The following is an 18,527-nucleotide window of genomic DNA, read 5'->3' on the forward strand; positions in this document are numbered from 1 at the left end:
GTGTTCAATCAAAATGAATAAAATGCTGATTTTAAAAAAAAAAAGAAAAAAAAATCAGGCGGAAGAGAGCCTTAAAGTATTTGCTTACACTTTTTTTTGTTTTAATTTTAGCAGCATGATGAGGAGGGGGCATCCCAGGGGCATGAGGGGGTTTCAGGAACAGTGAAGGGAAGATTTTGGTTTGTTTTGTGTTGGTTTTTATCCTCCGTACAGCCGAGAGAGGCGAACAGCAGTCGGAACTAATTGTAGCTCACTCAGGAAAGTCTTCATTAGCACTTGCCACACATGGTTACCAGATGTGCTGAAGAAGGGGTGGGAGGAGGGGGGAAGGGGTATGTGGAGAATGGGCTACATACTTAAACCTAATAATCTGTCTTTTGTTTTCAGGTCTATTGTGTTGGGGGGGGGAAGAATGGGGAGAGGGAGAAACCCTGGCTGCTTTTTGATGCAGCCAGTCCCTATTAGCTGAATGGAATTCCTTGTCTTGCAGCCTTCTCCAAGGAAGGAACAAACTCTCAATCATGGCCAAGTAAAGAGGGAGTTATTTAGCTTTTATTTTTTTTTTTTTTTTTTAAGGCTATCAGTGAACTATTATTCCACTGAACCCAGCTGAAAGTATTTGGATAATCAAACTGGTAAACCACTGTCTTTCTGGCCAGCTCATGAATTTGAGCTGGGGTTTTTTTGTGAGCTTGTGGGCTCCCAGAGTATCGGTGGGGCTGTTGGACTGGCAGTTCAATAGTAACAGCATCTCTTTAGTTCACGTGTACTTTGGCAGTAAGTGTGAGATGCAATCAGTGAAGCCAAGTCCAGCAGGAAGGTAAGAAGAGCTCTGTGGTCCTGTCAGTCACCCCTGAGGTTGTCAGCTTGGTCAGATGTTTAGCCTTCTGCCTGTTCCTAGTAAAAAAAAAATATTAAATACATCTTCCATATCTAGTGGCTGTCACTGCTGCAGACCAAATTGTGGTCCTGCTGCCCACATAGATGATTTTCACAGGAACCAGTGTTAATTTTACTGCAGACGTTACCACAAATGTTGCTAGTGGCTCCTTAGGAAAAAAGAGTCCCCCCCTTCCTCTTCCTTTGAATTGGTCATCTCCAGGGGGATCCTGCAAGGCCGTCCCCCCCATCTCCCCGTGCTTCAGCAGCACTGCAGCTTCTTTCCCCTCTCGGTCCCTGAAATCTTTCCACAAGGTGGACGTTTTTTATACCGGCGTCATCTGTGCTTGGACATCCTCTTTCTGCCCAGACTCCCCTCTTCATTCCAGTGGTAAGAGAACATCATTGTGTCCGGATGACAAGGCTTAGATGACTCTCCAAGCTCTGAATAATCAGGGATGAAGGTTTAATTATGGCACTACACATGATATCCGCAAGATTTGGCACTCTGGTCATGTGAGAGAACAGCACTAGATGAACTTTTACTAATTAAGCACTCTGTTTCCCTTCCTTCTGGAAACTGCAAGGAGGTATAAACGTGGGAAATCACTTATGTTAAAGCGAAATAGAGACATTTTTGGAATCTTAAATAATCTGAGTTAAACCTCAACCTTGTGGCTCCAGCCTTGTTTTATCCAGCTCAGTTTACCAGTCTGTAATCTCATCCTGCTTTGGAGGCTGGAAATGTTCTTGCTCACAATCTCAAAGCGGAGCAGATGTTGCATAAATAGAAAATAGGTTGTGTGCACAGCCTAATCTAAGCACAGAAGTGCACAGAAGAAGGTTTGGATGAATGTAAGCTAATCAGGGCACAGATCTGCTGTACTTTGGGACTTAGGACCAAATTTTTTTCCAGATATATTCTGCCTACCAGATCCCAAATACGCCGTTCACTTTTTCACACTGTGTGGCAACTCCCACTCGTAGCTTTTTTAATTTTTTCACAACAGGGTAATGCCTGTCAGCTCAAGCTGACCAAAGCAAATGGCTGTTAAGAATTAATCTATTCCATTCTTTCTTCTATGTTTGACTGACTTTCTGTCCAATGATCTTGTTATTCCAGATACAAATTAATCGAAGTCCAGGAATTCTTCTTTCAGATTCCCTCAAAGGAAATAATAAAGCCAAATCCCTTAGCTGACTTAGTCGTAGCCACCTTTTCTACGGTAGGATTGAAGAGTCTCTTTTGACTCTGTTGAAATTGGTTGGATCAACTTAACTAGCACAGGCAGAGTCACTGAGTGTATGGCTTCTGTAAAGTGTCTGTATTAGCTGTCAGAAAGACCCAAGGAAAAGTTTAATAAAAAATAACCTATTTACCATCCCAATTTTGCTGTAGCTGCTATTGCATCAATTATTTTCTTTAATAAAATTAAGTGCCATAGTTGTAATTTGTATAATGCTAGCCCACATTATTTACACAAGAATGAACTGTGGGTGTCCCAACATGCAGTATGTAGAGACAATATCTCCACTTACAATAATTCATGATTAGAAAAACTAATACTGCAAACCTGATGTTTTTGTAAAGTTTTTTTTCTTCTGGAGGTGCACATACATTCTGGTTTTTTCTCCCCATGTGTTATCCACAGAATGGGTTTCATATGTAAGTGCTAATGCCTTCATGGTGAAATCACAGCCATACACAGCAGATATCATCTTAGCTGGTTTTTATTGTCACGTATTCCACAGAGATATTAAGTCAAATTTGAAATGGCTGTTGATGGCTCAGGTGCCCGTGCTCTCCACTCAACAGGTTTTCAGTTACTTGGGGCTTCAGCAGAAGTGCTTTCAGAAATGTGACACACTGTAACTTTAAGACATTCTTCATATTATTAACTTCATCTTTAATTATTATAAGTTAATTGTTTAAACACTGTATTAACTTGGAGATGGAAAGCATAAAGATCAGATTTATTTCCTGCTTTTTGTGCATTTCCGCACTGGAGTCAAGGTTTCAGGCACAAGGCAAATATTTTTATGCAGATGCAAAACTAATCAGCCAAACATGAAAATACTCCTATGGGGTTTCCTGGAGGCCTTGCTGGGGATACTGCAATGCAAATAATATATAATGCAAATAATAAATAATATGGCATAAGTATTATAAGATAGTAGGATTCAGTTAGGGACCGAACGTAATGGGTGATACACGTTAGCTGGTACTATCATCCTTTTTATGATGCTCAAAATTGCATGGTTTTGCTGCTTGGATCTCCTATCATGCTTTTTTTATTTCTGTAATGTGCTCCATCAAAATGTACGTTTCCTCACAGATGATGTCATTTAAGCGGAAAAGAATTGTAAATCCTTCTTTGGCCTCCTGTAGTTTTTCCTGGGTAGCCGGCTGAGCTCAAACTACTTCTCTTTCCAGTATGATATATAAGTCATTGATATGATTCTTTCTTTGATATACATATCAACAGTACTCTATGTAATTAGAGAGTATCCAGCACTATTCTAATGCTACACGGTAATTACATATGGCAGTGTTTTTGCTCCCCGTGATTTGCATTTTTTCCAATACAAAACACATGACCGAAACGACAGGCAGGAAAGGTTCGTTGTAATGTTAGGAAAATCGAGAAGAGCAAGTTTACTGGGGAGAGTACAAATAGCTTTTCTCTTTTCCAGGGTAATGACTTGAAGATAGGTATGTAGTGCAGCAACATGAGGTCCGTCTTTTTGTCACCTCAAAATGAGGTTCCAGGGGTGTGCTGTCCGGGAGGAACCCGCGGGCTGCTCAGGGACAGACGCTGGCGCAGGAGATTGCAGCCTGGTTTGTTTGCAGGATCACACCGATGGGAGCAGAGCAGCCTGTTGCTCCCAGCCTGCGCTGACTTCCAATAAGTTTCTGATGCTTACAGTGGATTTGCAGGTGTTGGCTCTAACCTGTACAGTTTCCAGGAAGGTTGGGGACCCAGTTACCTTCTCGTGTCGGGAATGTTGCTACAGCTGAGACCAGAGCAAGGCTAGGCTGAAACTTAGGTGCAAGGGAAGGTGCTGGTAAGGTATAAAGCATCTTGGCATAAATACTGCCCCCCCCCCCCTTTTTTTTCTTTCTCTATCCCTAAATCTGCCGAGAAAGATAGGGGGTCAGATTTATATATTTAGGAGTGTTCCTTACCCTTTTTAATGATTGGGCATTTACAGTTTCACCATCCACGCTGGCAGAAACGTAACTGTGAAATGAGAAGCATTCCTGACTGAATAAGTTTGTTTTTATTTTGTTTTACTTGATTCTGTTTCACTGACGAAACAGATTAGTTTCCCAACACCATGCCTGCTATTTTATCATAAAGCTTACACTTCGTAATGTGTCTTGTAAAGCCCCATTCTGAGATGACATGAATGTGTGAGAGTATCTACCTCCACTTACGTAAAAGTAAATTTTTCCTCCAATGAATTGCAGTGAAAAACTTGAAAATGAGACACGGGGCCACCCTAAAGGAGTAAGAGAAAGATAAAAACAAAAGGATCTCAAATGCATTGGAAGGGATTTGTGTGTGGTTTAGGGTCTTTTTTGTTTGTAAGGATCACTATTTATGGCAAATCTTATGACTTTAAGTACTGGTCTGATGACTTCTGTGTGGTTGGGAGGTGTAGTACCTAAAACATCCTTCAGACTATCAGTCCTCTCCTTGAGTCATTTAGTCTGTCCTGTCCCACAGATGTGTGCCACGTCCTGCATGGTCTTTCCCTTTTCCCATGCTCTTAGGTCCTGGGTCCTGGAAGTGTTGCCTTACTGTGGCTGCGGAGGTCTTGGCTTCCCTATGGTCCCAGTGAAGCCAAGGTGGCTGGGAGAGCAGAGCAATTCTAGTCCTGCCTTCCCCTCTCCCACAGGCTCAGCCTCTGTCGTTTCCCTGTCTGTCGAGCATCTTCATTGAGATTTGGCCCCGGGAACAGTGAGTTGTGCTGAAAAGCCAGCCGTCTTTTGCTTTAAATTATAAGGAGAACAGAAAGCAAATGACATCGAGTATAAAAATAAGTACTTAAGTAAACGTTTTAATCTCACTTGGGGCAGTTTGACAAAATAATGAAAACATACCACATGCATATGTGTCTGCACATAATCATTGCCGTCGTCATTTGCTTTTGTTGTCAGCAAAATTAAGCAGCGGAGCATTTTAGGGAAGGTTGTGCTTGCGATTCAGCGGCAAGCCTCAGCTTGCGGCAGGGGCACCCGGCCTTTGCTAAGGCAGCCTGCGGGGTATGAGCTGAGCCGTGTTGCTCTGCAGAGCCCATTAGTTTTAAGAACAGCCTCTGTGTGTGAGCAAGTACCTGCTTTTACACAACATGAGGATCAAGGTCTCAAATGCTAATTCTTCGGTTTCATCTGAAGGTATGGCTTGCCAAATTTCAGCCTTTTTCTGATCCATGACTGAGCAATGAAGGCAACAGTGCTTTCTAGAGGTAAGGTCATACTGTAATCCAGACCAGAAAAAGAAATTGTGTCCCAACTTCCCAATTTGGCTTTGTATTCATTTCAAAGTCTGTGCAAAAGTTTGAGTCGATTTTTTTTTCAACAGACAGTGCAACTATGGTCTTTTTTCATCAAAAGGAAAGAATCATCAGCAACAATAATTCACATCAGTTATCAATTCTTTGTACCATTAGTGAATTTGAAACAAAATTAAAAATGCTAAAAAAAATAACTATTTGACTATAGAGACAGCAATTTCTAGGTAATTTCTTGACTTCTGTAAGCAAATTTCTTCCAGTTTAGGAAATTCAGGATTATTTTTATTTTGATAAGAATGGAACATCCATTCAACAGACAATAAAAGCTGTTTAAACCTGTTAAATACTATGAAATAGATGTGTACAGCTAATTAAGGTATGTGTTGAATAGTAATTATGTCATCCTGAGGGATTTACAAATAAAGTCTAGTTAAAATTTGATTCAATCTTCTATCATTCACAGAAGGTGCAAATTATTATTCATTTAGCATGCTCTGATTTCAGTTCTAAAGGTAATCCAGAAAAAAGAGAGAGGGATTTCTGTTTTATCAGCATTGTTTAAGAACCAAGATCCTTTAATTATCGCACTGTACCAATAGTCTGCTACCCAACTTACTGAAGCAGTTATTCAGCTTTGAAACTAACAATTTACCCTCCAAGCAAAGAAAGATATAAGAAAAAGTGTTTAGTCAGCAAGCAAATATACCAAATTGTATGTTTTGGCTTTTGTTGGTGCTCATGTTTCTGAGCTGTGCAAACGTGACTCACGCAATACCTTTCAATCAAAGGCGTCAAAGCAAAGGAGCCAGATTTCAGGGAAAAAAAAAAAAAAGTTGGCCAGATTTCAGAAAAAAAAAAGGCAAAGGTGAAATAAGGCTCCATGGGATCCAGTTCTGTCAAGCTTCTGGAACCTCTTTCCAGGCTCTGTCTTTTTAGGTAACATTGGTAGACTCTCAGCCTTACTCCTTTATGTAATTTCTCATCGTAGTAACACAGAATTAGGAAAGATTCTTGATCACCTTGGGAAAGTATTATAGATTCTTTTACAAGGAAGTTATTTTTAATGACCTTAAAAGAAAAGCTTTACTGTGTTTCTGGGTTTATAACAGTAATTGGCAATCCCCATAGTTACCATTAAAGCTGGCCTAAAATGAAAAAAAAAATTGTTTCATGAAATATTTTTATGTCTTGGAATGAAAGCTGTACCTTTCAAGGAAATTGTGAAATTCCTAAGAAGCCAGAAGACTCCAGGAGCTACAGTGGTAGTCGTGGTGTGGTAGAAACAGGTTGTTTCTGTTCTGCCTGATTTGGAGGTCCAGCCTCTCTAGCTGCTGGGACTTCTCTTCTGCATATCTGAACTGTCATGGAAATTTTGTCAAAACCAATATATTTTCTTGATAATTTTTTTTTGTTGCATTTTAATTTTTTTAAGTAGGAAGAGCTTTTCCCACAAAATTTTCTCACTAAACCTATTTCTTCCATTAAAAAAAAAAAAAAAATCAGACAACAGGCATGTTACCAAAGATACAAGACATTACTCCATTTTTTCTATAAACTAAGAACACGTAATCCGTGCGGTTATGTTGGCAGTTATTGTTCGGGCTTCTTGGAAAGTAACTTCTAGTGTGCTTAGACTGGATATATTAGTCGTGTGGTTTTATTGCAGAAGGGTAAATGTTCTCCTGCACTACTTTTTTTACAGTACATGTTTTCCTGTTGATATCGGTGGGACTAATGATGTAAATTAAACTGTTTTATGGGAATAAGGATTGTGTATCCTGCCCTGCTTAATGCCAGCCAGTACTAAGGAGCAGCCACCTCTGAGAGGGAGTGTGGCAGCTGCCCAGCAGCTCTCAGAAATGCTGTGCAATTCTTTAAGTTGAGCTTAAGCAAAGGTGCTAGACTTCTTTGGAAAAATTATCCAGAAGTAAAACCTAATTTCCCATGTTCTGATTTTATCTTTCTAACCAAAGTGGCATTTTGGTAAGGTGAATAGAAGAACCCACATTATCTTTGCTTGGTTGGGTTGGGTGTTTTGGAGAGAGACAAATGGGCTTGACATAACTGGTTTTCTCTGCACATCCCATCATATTTAATCTTTTGACACAGCTGCTTGCTTACAGTACGGTTTGGAGTACTACCCACTGAAAAACTGTAGGCCTAGTTGTTTCTTGGAATTTAGCAGAAAACTACCATATTTATGCATATTTTTTTTTCAGGCAGACTCTTCGACTGCTTTATAGGGGTGGGTAATACTGTAATAGAAGGGGAAAGTGTTCCCAGTTCTTAGCAAGTTAAGAAAATGTTGTTTCTTATCTGTGATTTGAAAAGAGATGAAGGGTCAGTGAGGTAGAGATACATGAAAGCTATTGCGCACTTGGTAAGGAGCTGCAGAGGAGGAATATCTCTCACCAGCAGCTTGTTTGAGTGGAAGGGAAGAGAAAGAGGCAGCTTCTAAGTGAAGGGAGAAGATTGGAAAAAAATGTCAAGTGAAATCAGAGAAATGTGTTGGTTTATTTGCTTAAAGAAACAGGTACAGAGCTTTGAGATGGTTAGTGAAAAGAAGAGAGCAAGTCAAGTTGAGGGCAGCTTTAAATGCTTGTCTGCTGTTGATGCTTTGGGATTTATAAAATTTCATAGGCCCTTTCGGTCTTTGGAGATAGCTGAGAGAAGCAAGGAGAATGGGACAGGCTCTAAGCCACCTTCGATTTTGAGGGATTGCACGGAAATACAGGGCAGTCTGCTGGTCCCCAGGTGCAGCTTAGCTGGGGCTTGCCTTGCCTTCCCACCTGCCTCAGCACAGCTGCATCAGCGGGAGGCACTTCTGCTGGAAGTGGTATGGGGAAGGTTTTAGGTTACGCCTGTCCCCAGCCAAGAGTTAGCTGCTTGGAAGTTGTTTTTCTCAGCAGTATATGCAGGAGCTATGAAGATGGGCAAAGTTTGATTTCAAGATGCAGAACATAATGTGCCAAACTTGGTGGTAGGGGCTGGTTGGGTCTGCAGCCACTTAAGTAAGTTGTTCTCCTCACCATCCTCAGCAGATCTGTAGCTGATTTTTATCTGATATAAGCTACAGGATCTGCTGGCTACCTGGCCTGTGCTGGTGTTGGGGTTGGGAGTGGAGCAGATGCCCTAATACCTACCTGTCTCTGCCCTCTTCTGTAGAAAGCAGAAGAGAGCTGTCTTAGCTGCCTTTGTTGTATTGCAATAGCAGTGCATGTACTGAGCTATTTTTTCTTGACACATCAGTTTTTGTCTTGGGTTTATTTGCACACCATTCTCCGATCAGCGAGAGGTGCATGTCCTGTCTTGAGAGGAGTAATGATGTCTCATGGGCCTGGGGGACCAGGGCACACACATGAAGGTGTGCTAACTATTGGAGAAAATCTCGTATTTGCTCTTGAGTCATGAGAATGCATTGGAAATGTGTGGCCAGTCTTTCCCCTGTTAGACTGAAGGCTACGAACTTAACTAGCTTTAAACATGAAAGTTTAAATTCTTCTATATTCAGCTGATGCAAGAAGTTGAAGTTCCATGTAAAACAGTATTGCAGGATGCTGGTGTGCAGCCTGAGGGGAGTCCATTTGGATTTTATGGAAGTGAGCCCTTTGCCTTAAAGGAATAACATGAATGAATACAAACACTGGACAGTCATTTTTCCAAAAAGGTGCTGCAGAGTGTTTCCCAGTGAAGATTTTTACAATGGAGTCAAGGACTGTAAAGTTGTTGACTGTACTCAAAGGCTGCTCTCATTTATCTATATGCAATGAATTTTTGTTTCATATCATGGAATAATAACTTCAGGTTCAGAATTTATTATAAAGCAGGAGGATTTTTCCAAGAGGGTGGTGTCTCTTTGGGACAAGGAGATGAAGAACTGCTCCACAGCACTTGTAGTAGGAATAATGGAAAAGGACAAGTTTGTCCTCCCACTTTTTCTTTCTGGGATGTGCACACAGGTTGCCGCCTTTTACAGACCCGTAAGTGGGCTAAAGTTTTAAATGTGCAGCTCCAAAAGCTTAGATCTTACTTTTTCACTGAATAGTGGAAGTAGCTACAATAACTGGTAATGCACATAAAATAATTTGTTGCTGAGCTTCTAATAGTAACAGATTTCAAAAATTATGCTTACATTTTGGAGCTGGTGGAATGTTTGAAAGATTTACTTCTGAAAGAATTTGCATTCCATGTAATTTGGATTTAATGACTTGGTGTAGCACAAGCAAAAGGGTTTCTGAGTGTGTGACTCTCCCTTTCCATGGCACAGTAGGTATTTCATCTTAATCTTTGGTTGCATGCTAAGAAATCAATATGTAAAGCAAAAGTGAACAGATACTTAAAAGGAAAGCATCAGAGAAGTTGAATAGTCATTTACTAGGTTAGTATTTAAAGCTGACATATATTTCTGAGTGGGAAAGGCCTTCAGAACGGGGCAATTCATGAACCACTTCTTCCCCTTCAACAGCTAATTCAGAGACAGCAGGTGTGTAAGCAGCCCCTTGGAAAGAGGACCAAGTGTAGTTTGTGACAGAATTGAGTGGAGATGATCCCAAGCTGAAAGTCAAAACAGGATCTTCTTTTAAGTTCACCAAGTGACCTGCAATTTTATTCCAGCGCCTAACACAGGTAAGAGGCTTCTACAGAATCTGCATCTGCATTTACCGAGGTGTTTTAGTATGTGAATCCTAACCCTTATTCATCGGTGCCTTCAGGTTTTGAAACTACTGATGCAGTGCCAGGTACCAGTAACAGGTTTTTGGTAGTTTTATTGGGCTTTAAGGTATCTCTTTTGACAAAAGCAAGTCAGAGGGCCATGGTGCATTTGTCAGCAATCCTACAGTAATGAATGCATACGCAGAATATGTCTGGGACCAGAATTTGAGAGTAAAAGAGGACTGTTTCTTAAATCTTTGTATCTCATTTCCATGTAAATCAGGAGAAATTTGTTTGAGTTAAGCAAGAGGTCTTACATCAAGGTGGGAAGTGTTGTTGGCTCTTGACCCCTTGCTGGAGCTGATTCCTGGAGAAAGTAAATTTGGTCCTGAACTGTGTTGCTGTTACAGGATATATATATATTTATATATATATTAAAAAAAAAAAAAACCTGAAAAATTCCAGCATGCCTTTTGAAATGTTGTTTATAAACACTAGGGATCTGGCCGAGAGAGGGACTACCTGCACCATCCAGGCTGGGCCAGCTGCAGACAGCTGTGTGGCAAACTGACGTTGCTGGGCTGATGGGCAGAGCCCTTCAGGAGGGCAATGAGGGCGGGAATGAACTCCATGTTGCAGATCCCCACCCTGAAGCTTTTTCTTTGCTCCATTTCCGTTTCTATAGGCTTTTATACTTGCTCTTGGGCATGAGGTGCCGGGTCCCTAGGCAGACCTGGGCTTTCCTTCTTTCTTTATATAGGATGAACTGTGCAGTCCATATAAAACACCCTGCCATGTGAGTCATGTTCGGTGGGAGGGAGGGCAAGCTCTGTGTCTGCTCACTGGAGGGACAATGTATTTTAAATCACGAAAACTGAGGGCTGCTTTGCTCCATCATCATTTCATTGGGGGTAAACAGCAAGAAAATATGTGATTCTATTCTCTGTGGCTTAATTTCAGTCAGAGATAGGTTTCAGGGCAGCAATATCCTTCTTCCTCAGCGAACATACGGGCAGGACCTCTGTATTAAGATGTAAGCAGTGCATTGAACGTGTGCAACGCAACCTATTCTGCCCCCCACACACACCCCCGCCCCACCAAGTGCTGTTTGTTGTAAGTGACTGTATGATGCCGAGGCACAGCAGTACGTGGCTTCTGCTGTCAGAGAAGACCCCCCTCAAAATGAGGAGCTGCCTCTGCAGATGCATGCGGCAGCAAGAGCCAGCGTGCTTCCATGGGGCAGCAGCCACAAAAGCTGCTTTCTGACAGATAATGTCCTTATTCCTTAATCATTAGCCCTAATGAAGGGGGTTTGTCATATTTAAAAAAAAAAAAAGGGGGGGGGAAGAAACTAAGAAAGAAAAGAAAAAGAGAAAAGAAACAACCAAGAAAGAGAAAAGATGGGGAATAGTTGGGATTATCTCTGTGCCGTCTCTCAGGTCCAGTGACAACACGACTACAATGGGTAGCTTTCAGGACTGCATATGGTCTTCCTTCCGAGGGAGTTGATTAAGCGACTCCGGATGAAATTGAAATCCTGTGATTTGACCTTTGTCTGGCCTGGGAGGGCTGCAATTCGCATAACAATTTCCTTTTGTTCTTTGTTTGGAGTTATTAATCCAACATGAGCCTCGAATTAATCAGGGGTAGTGCGTTGTTACATTTCTAATTCACAGCTCCACTGCTTGTGTCTTTTTTAATTAAGGCCGAATGATAGCAGGCCTTAGCCCCTGATTGCAACACTTACTAACCACACATTGAGGGATGAAGAGGCTAAATAGGCAGAATGAGATTACTTCAAGGTTTCACTTAATTGTTTTCTTCCTTTAAGTAAAGAGCACTGAATGAACATTGTTAATGCCAGGCTGGGAGTATTTCTCTTATATGTGTGTTATGTGCATGCGTGTACGTGTGTGTGCTGGGGTGGGGGAGGTTATGACGGCTGCACTGAGGACTCAGAGCTCTCATGGCTCAAGGGTTTGTAAAATTGAAGCCTTTGGTTATTGATTTAAACCATTCCTCCCACCTCCCCTGGGGGGCAGGGGCAAGGGTAGAGGAAGGAGGAAAAGAGTTGAAGAACATTAAACTTAAGTTAGCTGCATGGATTTTCTTGTAACCTGCGTGAACCCATTTGTTTATGTAGTTTTTCTTGCTGTTTGCTAGTGGTTCAAAGGTAGAAAATGCAGGAAGATTGAAGGCTATCGGAGATGCTACAGAAATGGGTTGAGAGACACAGCTCTCCGAAGCCTGGAAGTGGTAATAATGATAATAAAATAATGGTGAGCCGGTTGTGTCACACACACCAGATTTTGCTCATACTGAAGGATGTTTGAGTCATGTTTCAAAAGCTGTTTGTAAATTTGTATTGTCGGAGCAGTTCAGGGCCACAAAGGCGCAGGTGCTATTCCAGGAGAACGGTGTAGATGATCTCAGTTAGATTCATGCTGGATGACTCAGCCTGTGCCAGCCACTTGGGACGCTGGAAAAGAAAATGCATTGAGTGTGTTAGCCTTGCAACATTTATTTGCACAAATCGTTCCGTTATCATAAAAAAAAAAAAAAGGATGACAGGATTCATACTGCAGGATCAGGCCCAGTGTTTTGGCCTCCTATGGTGCAGTACATTGGATATGATTGTTATGGAGAAAGGTTAATATTTAAGGTCCCAAACCTTCAGTTGCTGAATATACAGAAATCCCATTGAATTCAATTTGTGTTGTATGCCTGCAATATTAGATAGAGCTGTGTAATTGTGGGAAACTAACTCTTCCTGAGTTATTTCATCCACCCAAGGAGCTGGATGGATCGGGGAAGCGCTTGCTTGGAAGAGTTAATGTTTCTGTGTAAAATGGCAAGCTGGTGTTAATCGTACCAGGCTGCACAGATACAGAGCTGCCGTTCTGACTCTGGCACGGGACATACAGGGCAGCAATGCTGTTCCTGCTTTTCTGAATTCTCCATGCGTGGTGGCTGTTCCACGCAGGATTATCTAAGAATGCAATGATAAAATCTCTAGATAGATTAAGCAAAAGTAGGGTGTAAGCTCCAAAGGAGAAAAATGCTCCAGGTAAAAGCTTATTTCTGTGTTTAGATATCTAAATTGTGAACTGAGTCTGCTTTTTAGATGAGCCTGAAAAGAACAGGCTATATATTCAGCCTTCCACAGAAATGTATATAGTATCTGGAAGCAAAAACAAACTAACACACAAATCTTTAGGTCTGGCCTTCAGTTGCTGCAAAGAAGCACCAGTGACTCCATTTCTTTCCATGCTCAGTCATGTCCACACAGGATTTACACTGAATTGGGTTCACAGGTTCAAAGCCCTTTTTTTTGACTTTCCTGCTGTTTTCTTAGGTGCTGCCTGATCCTGTGTGTCAGGATACTTCTGGTAGATTGCCAGCTCCCGTGCAGGGAGAACTCAATGGAATAAGAAGATGCTCAGCATTTGTTGAACTGCCTTACTGGCAGTTCAAGTACCTTACACATACTTTTGTTTTTCGGAACTGGTTTTTGTGCTCTTGCACTGAGTAACACCTTATTCTGCAAGTACTCCTATTGAATCAAACTTTGCATGGAGAGAATAGTATTAAGTATGAGTCAGCACATCAGAATCTGACCATCGTTCACTTATTGTTGTTTATTTCCATTTAAAGACTGAATGATTCACATTTGTCCACCTTGTTCTCTTTTTCCTAGAAAACTCTGCAGACCAGGGTATGTTTGTTTACAGCAGACGCAATTCCAGAATCGAAGCCTACTTTCAATGCCATTCTGCGTCTTAGATTTGCGTGCTTCTTTTTTTAATTATTGTTTGAAGGTTCACTGTCGTTGATTTAAGGGTGTCACATTACACTTCCAAAGGGCCTCGGGATGAATGGGTACCCCATGTGTTTCTTGCGTGAGTGTTCTGAAAAACATCTTAAAACCCAAAGTCTAGTCAGTTCTGTCTCCTGTTTAAAATCTCATGGTAGTGGTCATTAGAATGGGTATATTTGGGGTACTTCTAAAATCTGCTTCTTTTCCTTATTCTTGTATAGCATAATGTTCATCATTAATGTATTCAGCAGATCTCCTCAGCAAACTTAGAATACCGTTTAAGTGCTTTGAGATCCTCAAATATGAAAGAAGTTGTATAAACAGATGGCAGCAGTATTATAGCGTTTCTTTGGATGGTTAACCCTCATTGTAAACTGTCTTGCAGGACCTTGCTATACGGCTAGAACCAGGTACCCCGTCGGTGGCTTTCAGCAGTTGGTTTGCTCTCTCTATAACACGACATTTCTGATTCCTTTCAATTACTCTGTGAAGGAAGTTAGGCTTCTTGCCATACTCAGGAACAAAAAGACCAGGTCGGGATGCATGATAATGCTTTCCTGTCCTTGCCCAAAGAGGCTGTAGTTGCATTTATTTAAGGGACAATCCATTGATCGGTAGTTCTTGAATATTTGCAGCTGTATTAGTCAACGGTGATGAGTCCACGAATAAATAAGGAATTACTTCTGTTGTTGCTGCTACTGTTATTCCTGACAGTTTTAGACAATCTGTTGCTATTTATGAAACATTTCTGTTGAGATCAAAACTGCCCTGAACTCAAATCTCCTCTCCTCTCCATCCAGCGGGCACGGGGATGTGCACCTCACGTCTGCAATGACAAGTCACCCTTGTGCAGCAAAATGCCAAATTTCAGTGGCAGCGCGTTGGCCGTGCCGCTCCTCCACTGCGTGTGGAGGTGCTGAGACTCCTTCTCCTTGAAATCGGTTGGCAGGTCAGCCCCAGCCCGTTATATTTCTCTGCTCTCCCATTTCGGACATAAGGTAGAGATTACGATTAATGGTCCTTTGAGTCGCTCGGCGCTCCTCCCTCTGTGCTGTCTCCCCGCGATCCCCCTTCCCGTGCCCTCCCTCTCCCCCCGTCAATGGGAGCCTTTGATGTCGCACAAGAGAAGACTGTTGGCTAACAGTCTGGAGGCTGCTTCGTTTGAGCTAACCACCACATGAAAACAAATGCGATCCATCATATTTCATTAACTAGCTGCCCCCTGTTCGGGTGCCCTTTTTTGATGTCAGAGCGCATCCTGACAGAAATCAGAAAGATATGTGTGATTAAGACCAGTAATAATAGTTAGTGCATTGTATTGTAAATTACCTTTCTGGGCCCCGGTACTTTATCAGCCCCACTGGCCTTGGCTTGGGTACATTTTTGACTACTCTGTATATACAGTGTATTAGCGCAATGGAGATCATTATGTGGCCTGTATTTGAGTCATTTTTATTTAAGATGCCAAACAATAAGCTGTTGATTGGGGGAACAAGAGGCGAACAATAATGTTCTGTGTCACATAATACACCACCATTTTCCAGCTTTGCTTTAGAAGGGCCCTCTTTATTGTTTTTGTATAAAAATGGTTCTTAGGAGGAGGAATATTTTGCTGAGGTATGTCATTATTTTGCAAATTTCTATTATCTCATCATGTTGTCTTCATTGTAAATTGCAGCTAATTAGGAACCTAGTTAGAGCCCCAGCTTTGAGGCTGGCTTTTTTGTGAAAAGAGCCCACCGATTACCGCACTACAAGAGAGGAAGGGAGAGAAAAAGGAGATTAATCTGGTTACCTAGGCGACACTCGCTTCCATCTGCGAGGAACAATACATTTTTGTTTCCTTGGCTCAGTTCAGATCTGTTTTGTTTAGGGGAAAAAAAGAGGGAGAGGGAGAGAGAGAGAGAGAGAAGGGGAGAGAGGGAGATGGAGAGGAGGCAACCCCACAACAATGCTGGACTCTGTCTGGCCCCAGCTTACCCGCTTCCATCCCTCTGCAAGTTCGGGGTCTCGGGGGAGTGGGAAGATGAAAGAGATAAGCTCCAAAGTTGTCAAAGGTCATAACCTTGCCACACAAAGCCAGCAGTTTTACTTCTAAATCCCCTTCTCCCGAAAAGCACTTAATGAAATAATATACTGTGCTTCTCAACACCCCGTAGTCTTTATTAAGCAGCAAGGCCCCCGAGATGGTGAATTTAAGGAGTCGGTTAAAACTTCTGACTAAACAGTCGCTGACTGGGAGCGTCTACAGTAGATGTGATGGGGTTTTTCTGAGTGAGAGAGACAACTTTTCTGCCACTGTCTCTTGTTAGCAGTATTGTGGCTTCCCTGACACATGTTTTATAGCTGCCTTCATGCAAAAGGCAGAGGTCTGTGAAGGCAGGGCAGTCAGTTTTGTTTTGGAGTTGGTTGTTTTTTTTAATTTGTTTTCAGTTGCCTTCACAAGGTCATGGTTTAACAGACGACAGCGACCTGTATCTTCCCGGTTATGCATCAAGCTATTAAACCCTTGCATGGCTTTTGCATAGGGTAGACAATGCAGCCACGTTATTTGCTTCTTATTTTGGAGCAGCTTGCCAGAAAAAGGACAGAGGTAATAACCAGAGCTGATAGAGCCTGGCTAAAAGCTCAGAAATGCTTATGAGCTCTTGAACTGAATTGGCTAAACCCACAGCCTTTTGATAAGCATAATGCTTTCTCCAGGTGTTATGTCATCATGTATAATGTTTTGCTATCTGGTAGTGTTATGGATGATGACATAAAGTCACAAAAATATCAAAGTTACCAATTTTAGCTTATCTGAGCTTTCCAAACCTGGACTGTGCTGATAAAATCAGAACAAGTATCAGGTTAACAACCCTAAACCTCCTATTCTGCATTGCTCTGAAGTACTGTTCTTATATTTTCTTCCTCTAAAGAAGCTTCTAAGAGCTGCTTCAGTGACGGCGTGTTGCTCCCTCCGACTGGAAATGACAGTCATCATGGTAAAAAAATCACAAATATTCAGGGGCAAAGAGTGAATGAAGGTACGACAGCTTTTTCGTGTGGGGAGTGTGAGGTGTCTTGGAATTGAAGTAATTTGAATTTCCAGTTCTGCCATGTGCTTTCTGTGGGATCTTGGCCAATTCATTTGGCATTTTTCTGCCTCAGACTTTGACCTATAAAGTAGGCAAAGCTATATTTCTCTACTATGGAGGATAACTTGAGTCTTACTTAATTGAGGACTTAAGAGTTTGAGATGCTTGGATGCAGGGCTCTGTGTAAATGCAGAACATTTAATCCTTACCTATTCTGTTTCAATAAATGCCTGGTTGGGTACACCTGAACCAGTTCTTCTGAGAAGAACTCTCAAGTGAAAATTAAATCAATCATACTTGACTTTGTTAATTGAAGAGACTTGCTGAGTTGTTTTGCAGACATTTGGATGGAGCAGTTGTCACCTCACAGACAATTAGCCCAGTGTTAGCTGTCATTTTGCAAGCTCTGCGGAGAATGTCCTCAGTAATTCTGCAACACGTTAAGATGAGGCGGGGGAGGAAAGATGGTTATATATTATCTATGCAAAAAAGAGAAGGGACAGCACTCTTCAGTACGCAATTGATACTGTTTGAGGGAAAGATTTGGGGAGTAAAGTAACGAGTAGAGACTGTTAGCAGTATAAAGAAAGGAAGAGGAATACCTTACAACTTTGTTTAAATAGCATTTTTGTATTTTAGTAGCAATGTTCATTCTGAAGGAATCATTAAGAATGCTCCAAAATTGTGGGGGGTGGGGTGGGGGTGGAAATCTTCACCCATTATTAAGAGAGAACCAGCATGACTCCACATAACAAGTTAGAGAAAGATGTTACTTTGAACTACATTATAATTTGGAGAGACTCTAGGGTTAGCCTTCCTACTCTTAGAGATGGGTGCGGAGGGGGCATTTAATAACTTTTGTTGGCCTACACTGTTCTTACATCTTGTGGAAAAGGTTGACAGTGACGGAGTGTGGACAGAGGCTGTCACTTGTTAAACAGACATCATAACATGAAAAAAGTCATATTACTCCTACTGAGACATGTTGTGTATGCATTTAGTCACCAAAGAGCATTGTCTCCAGCTAGGAATTATCAAGGAAAGAGAAAAAAAGTAAAGAAAATGCACTGTCAATATAAGTGGCTGCTAAGGAGAAACAAGAGTACGTTTCAGTTTGATACGGTTTCACTTGGGCTCAGAAGATTGGGAACCAAGAATCAAAAAAGAAGCTTTTTAGAAAAAATTTCCAGGGTGGCCAGGCATGAAGAGCTTTGCTGAGTCCTGAAACTACAGAGATGGAAGGATTCTCCTGGAGAATCGTTAAAGTTTCCAAAAAGATCAATGTTTGCTTCAGCCCCAATATAAAAGCTGGAGCATTTATTGGCAATTCTGTGCCACTCTCATCATAACCAGGAATTCTGTTTCTATGTGTGCCCTTCTAATAGGCCCTTAGATCCAGTTTATATTTTTGGAATGGAGGAGATCTGTTATTCCAAGGAAAGGAATTGCAACAGACCCCATCTCCTCTCATGTCCTGGTAGGGTTACTAAGATCTGCAATGCTATATACTTGTCTAGATAGACCTGGTTTGCAGTTGAGACTTCTTAATGCCCCAACCAGCTGATGTTTTGAGATCATGA

Source organism: Gavia stellata, chromosome 4 (genome assembly GCF_030936135.1).
Source record: "Gavia stellata isolate bGavSte3 chromosome 4, bGavSte3.hap2, whole genome shotgun sequence".
NCBI lineage: Eukaryota > Metazoa > Chordata > Aves > Gaviiformes > Gaviidae > Gavia > Gavia stellata.